Source organism: Athene noctua, chromosome 3 (assembly GCF_965140245.1).
Source record: "Athene noctua chromosome 3, bAthNoc1.hap1.1, whole genome shotgun sequence".
Taxonomy (NCBI): Eukaryota; Metazoa; Chordata; class Aves; order Strigiformes; family Strigidae; genus Athene; species Athene noctua.
In genome coordinates, this window is record NC_134039.1 from 20,659,452 (window position 1) to 20,670,474 (window position 11,023).

Genomic DNA, 11,023 nt, shown 5'->3' on the forward strand with positions numbered 1-11,023 from the left:
TGTGAGGGAGGCTTGTAAAGAGAGAGGGTCCAGAGGAACAGAATTTCTGATGTGTTTGTGCTAAGCCATGAGTAGGGAACACAAGGACGTAGGTTCACATCCCAGCTGAACCACAGCCTTCTGTTCCCTTAGACCAGTAATTTGGGACTTGATCCAGAAACCATCAGTTACTTGGAGATTCACTACTTAATTGGAATAAGCCTTTAATCTTCCCTGCACCTCATTGCTATTTGGTAAAACACAGATGGTGAAACCTCTACCTGGTTTGCCTATCTTCATCACAGGATCTTCGGGACAGATACTGTTGCTAATTTACAGTAGTTCCCCTGCATGCTACCATAACATTAATAATAATAATAATAATAGTAACCATCTTTCAGTATGTGATTATGCATTTCAGTGTAGAAAAAAATGCTATAGAGAAGGTATTCTACAATGTAAAATGTTTATTGTATAATCTGAAAGGTCTTTGTGTGGTGTATGTGGTTTTTCAGATATAGTTACGTTTACTCAGTACTACCTATAAAATATATTTTAAACTTCCCCCTCAGAATATATTCCACAGCACCACTATAATATCTTTGTGGAACAAACATTTGGATTTTTTTAACAACCAAACCCGTCATTTCACAAGGCTTTATACAAATGGGAAACGTAGTTAAGATTTATTTATTATGTAAAATGGCAGGGATTCTTATGTTTATTACTTTTAAATTGCACAATGCTTTTATATTAGGATCAATTTTAGAACACAGGATTAGCTGCTATAACTGCTGGCAGTTTTGGTGCCTTATTACCTTCTACTATATTCTGAAGTAATTTTCATTTATTTAATTTAAACTTCTGTCATTCTGCGTTTTCAAGCCTTAATGTCTCAGTTTCTGAAAATCCAGTTGGTGTTTTCTATCTCTGCTGCTAAAGAAGTGCTGTTATTAAGTGATTCGATGGCTTGTTTAGTCCCTTGACTATTCCAAGGCTCACTTTGCTTAATTTAACTACTGTACTCGCCTGCTCCCTCTCTCCTCCCCCCCGCCCCTTTTTTGTTCTTAATTGTTTTCAGAGCACTCAACTTCCTGTGGGGAATCAGTCAGCATGCCAGACTTCAAAGCACTTGTTACAGTAGACCAATTTGGTAATATGCTAATTTAAGCCTATTTTTATATCTTTCTACGTTGTTTCTACGCAAACAAAGACCATTTTGGACATTAGTAAAAGAGCGAGGTCTTTGGAGGCTTTTTATTGTCTCAGATCTTATTGGGTGAAAAAAGACAGTGACTCTTAGCTACTGGAGATGGAAAATACCTGTAGGGGTCTCATTTGATACATTGTTGCCTTAATTACTTACTCCACTTCATTTGCTTTGCCCAATCTGGTCCTGGTCATTCAAGTGAATCCACATCCATTCGATTGGGATCCATTGGATGTAGATTGGCTTTAAATCAGGATAACTGGGGTACAGCTCTTACTGTAAGACCATGAGATGTGGGGCTGAGGGACCTCAGCTGTGCAAACTGTTATGGGTTCACGGAATGAAAAAATGTGAAAACTAAGCAATGCTTAATTAGACAGTTTGGATCTCTGAAATTTCCAAGAACATTAGAACAAGTTGAATCTGTGAAGTTTTTAAGTGTGCTGGGCAAAACCACTGCATTTATAATTACATGGACATTTACTGACACTACAGTTTAAGCTATCAGGCAGCTGACAGGTGAATCTAGGAGATATATAAGAAAAGTAGGTACAGATTTATCCACACACAGAGTTGCATGACTTAACTGCTTAGAAGGATCATTGATTCACATTCCTTCATGGATGGTGGTTTGGGCATAATCCAAGTAAGATTTTATGTGTTTTACTTTAACATCACACATCATCTCAGCTAATTCAATGAGGTCACAGTTCCAGCTTCATCCATACCTGCTGTGCTCATCTTTGAATCGTCTGTCTTTAAAGATTTGGTCTGGATCCATCACAAAGCTATAATTAGTGCTAATTCTGTTAAAAAAAATGAGAGCTGCCAGTTTTGTGCTTCATGCTGGTTGTAGGGTAGAGGATAGGTGATCTGGCAGGAAGCATACTGGGACAACTTTTTGAATGAATCTGAACTGGCAAGACAAGTTCATTTTGGGTCTGGAGAGCACAGAATTTTTGTTGTGTTATTAGGGGCCAGTGTCTTGTAGAACCTTGGATTTATCACCTGCTTATAGTTAGAGATGTTTAGCTTTTCACTGGGATTATTTGATGATAGAGAGAAAAGTCCTGGCCAGATTCTGTAAGGCTTCAGTGGCATCAGAATCTCGTTCAAAGCTCTTATTAGCTTTGTGTTTAGTAATCAATGCCTTTGCAGTTCTTGATTATGTTAATTTCATTAGTGATACTGTTCCAAAATGGCACGGATTGATTTTTACAAGGAGAGTCTTGTATACAAGGAAATGACAGGAGTTCCTTTATTCTCATATTCATTTTTCATCATTAAACTGAGGAATGCATTTTCAAAATGCTCTCTCCATTTAAGAAGGCACTTCTGTGCTGGAGGACTTTGGACATGAATGGAGAGGCTACTGTTTCAGCAGAGGCTGATGGCAGAGGCTGCGTGCTTATGAAGGGGACAGACAGGTCATATTGTGAAGAGTTACTAGGAATCTCTTACATGTAACATATAATTTTTATTTGAGAAGATGGTGAGCGTGAACTCAGTGTAGAGTGCTGGTACAAGGACCCTTATGCAAAGGCTACAAGGCGGATTTCTGTATCACCTTCTTTCTGCAAAGGGAGCACTGTGCAAATTCTGAAAAGGCCAATGTGAAGACTACATCTAAAGATTGTCCGGCTACTAGCTGAATAATTATCTTGATCTTCTGGCCTGAGATCATATTAAGTTCTTGGGGACTTCCATAAACTAAGTCTGACGTCTGGCCATTTGGAGAGTCTGATCTATTGCTGTGATTAGTAATACTGCCTTTTTAGGTGGGTGTGATCTAAAGGTGGTATTTTGGTTCACAATCTCAGTTGAAAAATGGAAACAAATGTTGGTTAGTTATGAAAGGGAATTTTATTTAGGGTTTCCTACAATAAAGGAAAAATTAAACGAGACATGTAACCTGTAATTTTTTTTAAAAGATAAATTTAACTCCTTTAGTTCTTATAAGAAATAATAAATGTTGATGGATTTTAAAGTGAAAACATATTTTTTAAACAATAGGTTGAAAAATGCTAAAACAAAATATTTTTTAACTTTTCCAGACTATTTTAAAATTATTTTCTTATAGCAAAACTACTGTCTGACTTCTGTCCACATGGTAAACAGTTTCAGTCTCTCTAAAATAGTATTTCTTTTTAGTTTTGCCATTTGATATTTATATACATTGCTCCAGTACAGTGTTTCTTTAAGAAATGGTCTCTTATACATTTAACCACATCTATAAGGTAGAGTGATGCCTGCATATGCAAAAGATCAAACTATAATAATGTCTTTGGAAATGGAATATAGCAGGCTCTCCAGTAGCCCTCATTAGTGCAATTATATAGTTATATCTAAGAAAATTATTATCTGAATACTACAGATGGTTCAATGGCTTCTTAGTGCAGGGACAGAGTGAAAAAAAAATTGTAAGCAAAACATGCTGGGAATGACTAAATGGAAAATGAGAAAATTTTTTTCTGACTCCTAGTAGAAACGACTCCAAGTCAAAATGTCATATTCAGATAGCTGCAGACCTTGAGGCTAATGAGATCTGGATCTGTATTTTGTAGATTGCATCCATAGTTTAAAGTGAATTTGAGATCTAAATTTATATGTGTGATGCAGTTTAATATAATTTGAGTTTCTGGTTCTGGTTTCAGAGAGCTCTTAGTGATCTGAGGAGCTTCTGAAGGCAATGGAACGCATGCCTCACATTTTGTCTGTCTTTAAAATCAGAAAGTTGTTATATTTTTTATGAATGTGAATGTACAAAAGAAGTGTCTATATTGTACAATCATAGTAAAAGTTTAGGTCTTGTCCAGTAGATGTTTGTTGTTATTTATTGAATTTTGCTGTATTGATTTCTGTAACTCTGAGTATTTATCTTTCTACTGCAACACACATTTCAGTAAAAACTCTTTTGGGGGCAAAGGGCCAGACTGAAGTCTTTGCATGGCTTATCTCTAAAGTAGGAAGTGAGAGACTCAGAAGTTGCACCTACAAAAACCAGTGGGGACTCTTTGATGTCTCTCTTAATGTGCTGGGTTTAGATTACTTTGTGAGCACAAAAAGGGTGAAAGGTTTAAGGTTACTTTTAACTAACTCTTTGGATCATGATTTGTCCATGGGGTAGTTTTTAATAAAGCAGATACAAGGGGATGGGCTATCAGATGCAGTGTCTTGAGGCTGAAATCCAGCCTCTGTCCACAAAAAACTTGCATGACCCAAAGATTCATGGTATTTTCAATATCATACTTTTTTAAAGAGAAAAAAAAAAGGCCACAGCATGGAATATTTTTTCTCCAGTTTTTCAGCCCTTTCAAGTTATTTTTTTACAACTAAGAGCACAAGATCCTCCCTTTTAAGTTTTTTGTTAATTATGCAGATGACTCAAGATGTCTCTAAGGTAGGACACTAAGACAAATTGCAAGACAATATCACAAGAGTAGGCTGCATGATGCAGGGGATTTAGGAGATACCACTCAGTCCTGTGATACTGAAGTATGTTTAGAAGTGTTCCCGTTCTGTGAAATCTTTTGGTAGTTCTTTGTTCACTGTCTCCTGGATTATCCATAAATTTCTGCTGAAATTAAGAGCTTTGTAAAAAGCAAAATATTAAGGTTAAACCATTCAATCCAAATCTTATATTCTTAAATGTTCATTTTTTCAGCTGAACCTGCTGGTTATATCCTGGAGCAAATTTGTCCTATAAGCAAATGTAAAATAGAGTGACAATGTTTACATTTCATTGAGGGAATTTTAAGATAAACAATACTTCTCTGAGTTTTGCACCGGTCAAGAGCATTCAAATTCACAGCTATTGTGGGTCAGCCCATTCATGCTAACAGTAATAACATAATTCAGGGTTAAGCCTTACAGTGGGGGCCAAAGTCTGTCCCTTGGTTCATCTATTGCTTTCCTTCATGTTCTTCCACTTGTATAGGACAACAGAATAGGTGTCAATAGGCCCACATTCTTCTGATAACCTAATTCAAACCACAAGAGTTTCTAATAAGCTGCCAGTCTTGTTGCATATTTATTTTTGCAATAGCGCCAAACCCAGAAGTTGTATCTTTCACTGTTAGATATTCCCTGAAAGCAATAAATTATGTTTTTACACTATTATAATGACACTCTTTTTAACTTGGTTGATTAAGACCTGGTTTAGGTGCACTGTCTTTAGTTATGATGTAAGGCTTTCAATTCAGGTAATTGCTTCAAGAATTCTGTTAAGCTGTTGTTACTGCAGGATTCCTGACAAGTGAAAAAGTATAATGAAGTATGCAAATAAAAAAGATCATGAAAATTGGTCCTTTTAGACACAATGCTGATAGGAAGCCTAAAGCTCTCGTCAAGATTTTTGTTACTATTAAAATCAGTCTACCTGAGATATATAGCTAGGCAACTTGGATCAGAATATAGCCTTGAATATTCCACTTGTTTCTCTGCTCTACTCACATAAGGAACTGATAATTTCTGCTAGTCTTTTTCACATAGAGATGTTGCTTTTTCACTCTATGGATAAATGGATTAAGGATTTGCCAGGCCAATTTTGCAGATTGCTTTCAAGAAATTCCCAAACCTTTAAAATGTCATATTGCTTTTATACTTTAAAATGTCTACCTAGGGAAAGGATGCTTATTATTTATGACTTTTGTATATATCTTGACTTCAAATATTTAAATCTACTAGTTACTGGAAGAAAAAGACAACTGTAATTTCCTAAGGATTTAAAAATCAAAGAAAATTTACAGGTTAGGAATTTGTTAGTGTGGTGACAATGAGCACCAGATAATTATAGACTAATTTATGACCTAATTATATAGGCTGAAAATTCTGGCTTTGAGTTCCATTTTGGACCTGTCTATATACGAAGCTTCTATTACCTACTCATATCTCTCTTGTTTGTCACTGTGCTCTTCCCCACATTAGGAGAAGTAGGAGAGAAAGGACTTTCTCCTTTCAACATTTCCAGGACCGCAGAGAGAGCATTTCATGTGCTGGAACAAACAGGGCAATGCTGTCCCAGTTCTGTTCCACAGAAGGATAAACCTACATCTCTGAGCAGAGACGATATGGATATCTTTCTGACCTGAAAGTATTTATGTGAGGAACATAGGATGGATATCAGTCCCTACATTGCCAATGTCATTGGACTGTATTTTTTTTTCCTAAAATGCAATGCCGTCATCTTTAAATTTCCAGAATTCTCATGTAGTGGCCACCATATTCAACTGACAATTTGAATATGGATTGTTCCATAATTAAAGCTAAGCTAGGACACTAATTAATCCCTTTTCTGCAGTTCTGTAATGAGTTGGCTAGTTTACAAGTACCACTGACCTCTAATGGATGGAATCAGAACTGTTCAGTCATTTGTCATGTCTCATAGGGCGCAACTCATGGCCAATATGCTTTAAGTTAAATAGTAAGGACTTGTGCTTTTGGGTCAGGAGAATCTAATTTCAAACTCAGCTGCTGCCAGGAATTTCTGAGTGGCTGTGGTCTCCAGCTCAAGAGTAGGGTTTCATTAGCAAGCTCAAACGAGTGAGCAGTTACTCATAAGAATGAGTTAATGCTTTGCTCACCACTGTAAGAAAGTTTGCAGTCTGTCCACAGTAACAAATGTGAAGCTGTAGGTGGTGAGAAATTTGTTATACTATATAAGCAGAACATTTCAGAGCTATTATAAAATTTTAGATTTTTGGTGAACAGAGCTCTTTATTATGTCTTTGTTCATTGTGGGCTAGCTAGCAGTGATTCATGCAATATTATTGTACATCTGATTTTAGTAGTTGCTCATTACATTGTAACATGTTAACATATTTCAGTAAGTAAACAATTCAGGTTTTGGTATGCTGGTTTAATTCAGGTTTCATTCCTTGCCTACTATTTATTTTCAGAGGTGTGTTGTCCATCTTCATCTGAGATCATACTGCCCTCTTTGCAGTAGCCATTTTAGGACAAAATGCTTAATAAGATATGCATTTAAAAAATGAACTAAAAGAACTGGACCCCCTCCAGCGAGAAACAAGTAATTATATCATTTGTATTGCAAAACAGGAATGGCTATAAAACATCAGTATACTTTTTAAGACTGATATTCTTAAGAAGCTTTACATTACATATAAAACAACAGGCCAGGCAGAGGGGAGAAGCCCTCTCCACTGTAACCAACCCACTGACTCATAGGCAGAGGCATGGTTTTTATTCTGGATCCTCCTTAATCAAGAACTCTGAATTTACTGCTTCTAGGTTTTGCCTTTTACTTTCATGGTACCGTCATTATGAAAGCTAGTGAGGGACATTATTGGACTTTCTCTGTGATCAGAAGGATTTTTTGGTAGATTTGTCCCAGAAAACCATCCAGATGTTGCATAACATATATGGAAGTCTTCTGTCTGGGTAGTTTATCTTAGGTTTCTTCTCCCTACCCCTGCCAAAATATGAGCCACTGAAATTTTTGTCTGTATAGCTGTGCAAAACCTGGCATAGCTAAGGTGTATTTTGTGCTGTTGGTTAATATGACAAGAGATATTTTATGTAGCTTAGGTGCTCATGGCCTTAAGACCTCTTGTTCTAAGTAAAAATATGGGAATTATTATTCCTCTCTGATTGGATGACTAAACCAGTTTAAACAGTCTTCAGGCAAAGAACTATTTGTGCTAAAACCCATGTAATGTTTTGTGAATCTCAAATAGAAATGCTCATCAGTTTTTCAAATACTTGTGAATAACATGTAAACTCATGAACTAGAATCATGTGTGTTTGGCATTTTATTAATGAAAATATTCCCAAATCGGTGTCTATTAGCTTGTTTAAATATTCAGCAACTTCTACCCTGAATACAGACCATTTGCAAAAAGCTTTTAGGTGAGTATTAATAAATTAATATGTTAATTAAATCTGCATCTGTGTACAGACTTTATTGCTGTTTGCTTTGCATCTTTTTAAAATAAAGCTTTTTGAGCTTTTATTTTTGCATGTAGCAAACTTTACATTAGAGTTGGTCGATCTATTCTCATATCGGCAGAAGGGGATTTTCATTGATCGTTTTCCTCTGTATTTGCCTTTTTTCCTCATTCTCTAAACCGTAGTGCTGTAATGCAGAAGATTTATTGTCAATGATTTATTAAAATGTAATTCTAAGGTGACTCCTTATCGTGAAAGTAATCTGCAGGCTATCTTTGTTTAAACTTGCAACCTGCTTTGTCAAAGAAAACAGCCTATGAAATTTTCATTATAATAGACAGGTTTTTATAATGAACTGGGAAAAAGCTATTATGACCAAAAAAACAAATTGTTAGGAAACTTATGCATTGAAACAATATGCTCATTAATTGTAATTTTTTTGGGAGGATGAACAATTCGTTTAATGGCTACATTTTTCAGGCTTATAAATTAATTTGAATTACCCAATATCACTTAATTTTTCCCTAGGAAAGCTTCTGCTTGCCCGAGCAATATTATAACTGCTAATTCAATTACACTGAAATTGTTTAATAGAAAATATAATTGCTTATTCATACAGAATACCCATTAAAGAAGTGCAAAGGCCTATACCCTAGGGTTACTACATATTAGTACTTTGGGAATTCAGATGGGGATGCTGGGTAGGGAAGGTGCTGACTGATCTTTAATTGTTCATCACCTGCCTCCAAAATAATATGAATGGACCCAAACTAAATGACCACTCATTACAAGTTTCAATTTAGGAGCTTGGCTGGGGTCAGCAGATTGCTTATGCTGATCGCAATGATTTGAAGTTGTGATTACCATAAGCAATTTAAATTTTATTGATCTACCCTTCTGAAAGTTGTAATTGAGCATAGATGTTGGACCCGTAGCTCTCCAAACTAAATTGTACTCTGAAGCGCTTGCTGGATTACTGCAAGAATCAATAAGCAGTCAGTCACATTAACAATGAAATAGCTCCATTAACATACAGTGCTACTGGTGAAACTTTATTTAGGAGGGGTGTTAGTTCACTTCATTGTTTTATCAATGAATTTCAGTTGTACAGGGAAAAGTATAGCTTGTGTACACCTAATGAGCTTGCATAATGATAATCTTATATGCTTTAATTGTGAGTCCTTTTATGGGAAAGAAAGATTATTTTTTTCTGTGACAGATTTGCTTTATTATGATCAGAGGCACTACGTAACTGGAATTACAATTTGTTAACTGTGATGCACTGAAATAACGGGTGCCAGAGAGTTTTCTACTGTGACATATGTTCACTATTAGTGGGTTTCAGACAAAAGGTCACGTCTCAAACAAGAACACAGACACGTAGTGAGTTTTAGATTTACATTTATTTGGAAATTCCAAGTGGTGTTTGGTGGTCAACCTCCTAAACACCCTCCCCCCCTCCAGGTTTTCTGCACCTCTGTGGCATTGCTCAAGAGATTAGAATAGTGACCAGAGAAAGACTGTTTGTTCTTACATAAACTAGACAGCAGAAACAACACAGAAGGGGTAAGCAAAAAGGATAATAGAACTGTCTGGATTGTGTGAAACAGTTTTTTCATGTGACTCAAAACTTTGGAAAGGAGATGCACAGACTGAACTATTTGAAGTATGGCATGGCTGGAAACACAGAAATATCTGACTAAATCTTTCATGTATCCCTTTGTGCTTTACCTCTACTTTCAGTATATCTGCTGTCATAGTTTCTCATGACTTAAACTCATTTAAATCTTTACTGTAGTACCTCAAAGCCCTAGCTACAGTACAGCCTGTCTCCCTTCTCTCCATACTAGATTTCAAATGAGCAATGAACCAATATTGGTTGACTTGATTGGCAGTGGTATTGTGCTAATTGAGTAGTTTTAATTGAGTAAAATTGGATTTGGGAAAGTGCCATCTTTGTATTCATCAAAATGATAGTAGAAGAGCCATAATGATGAAGAGCATTTTATGTTCATAAATTGTTTACATTTATACCTCTTAGTACTACCTAAGGAACTGTGGATTTCATACTATCCCCGACAATCCTACTGGCAAGTCATTCAAGAAGAAATGAAAGCCACTAGCAGTATAGTGGGCCTAGTTTAGACAGTGCTGAAAAGCATTACGGTTAGATATAATTACTTTTCAGGAGTAAAAGGTCTCTCCCCTAGTGAAAGGATTCACATGTTTTTGAAGAGGTAATGCCATCAACTCTGGCCATGATGTTACATAGCAGCATTGAGAGCAGCAGTGCTGGATTACTGGCCACTCTTACATACTGCTCGACTTGAACACTCCTTGCAGAACACAAACTATAATTTCAGTACCTCAGTACTACAGAATTTGTGGTCTTATAAACATTCCACAACCGAATGCCTAACATATATCTATGCAGAACTGTCACAACTGTGTTTGCAGTAAAGGCTTATTCCTTAAAATTTAGCAGTAGATCAGCTTTTGTAGTCTAGGACGTATACTTCAGATCAGTGAGACGGGGCATCTTTAAGGATGCAGGCGTTCTACAGTGAAGTACACACAGCCCTTTTCTGGAAATATCCTCCTGAACTTTGATATGAGCTGTTTTTTAGTGTAAGACAGTTCAACCAGTTCTTTGCAGCTATAACAACACAAACAAACATTTTGTCTTGTCCTATAGAAGTACTTCATCTTTGCTGCCTTCTCAGGAATTTATTTTCTCCAGGTTTCTGCCACTATATGCCACATTCTCACTGAGATGGTAAGCTATCTTTCACTAGATCTTGATTTCTCAAAGATTTAAATTAATGCATGTGTACCATGATCCAGCTCTTAGAATTCTCTCATGCAACAATTCAATTGATGTGGTTTATGTTAGGTTCCTACTCAGGCCCACATCTACTTTATAGAAAC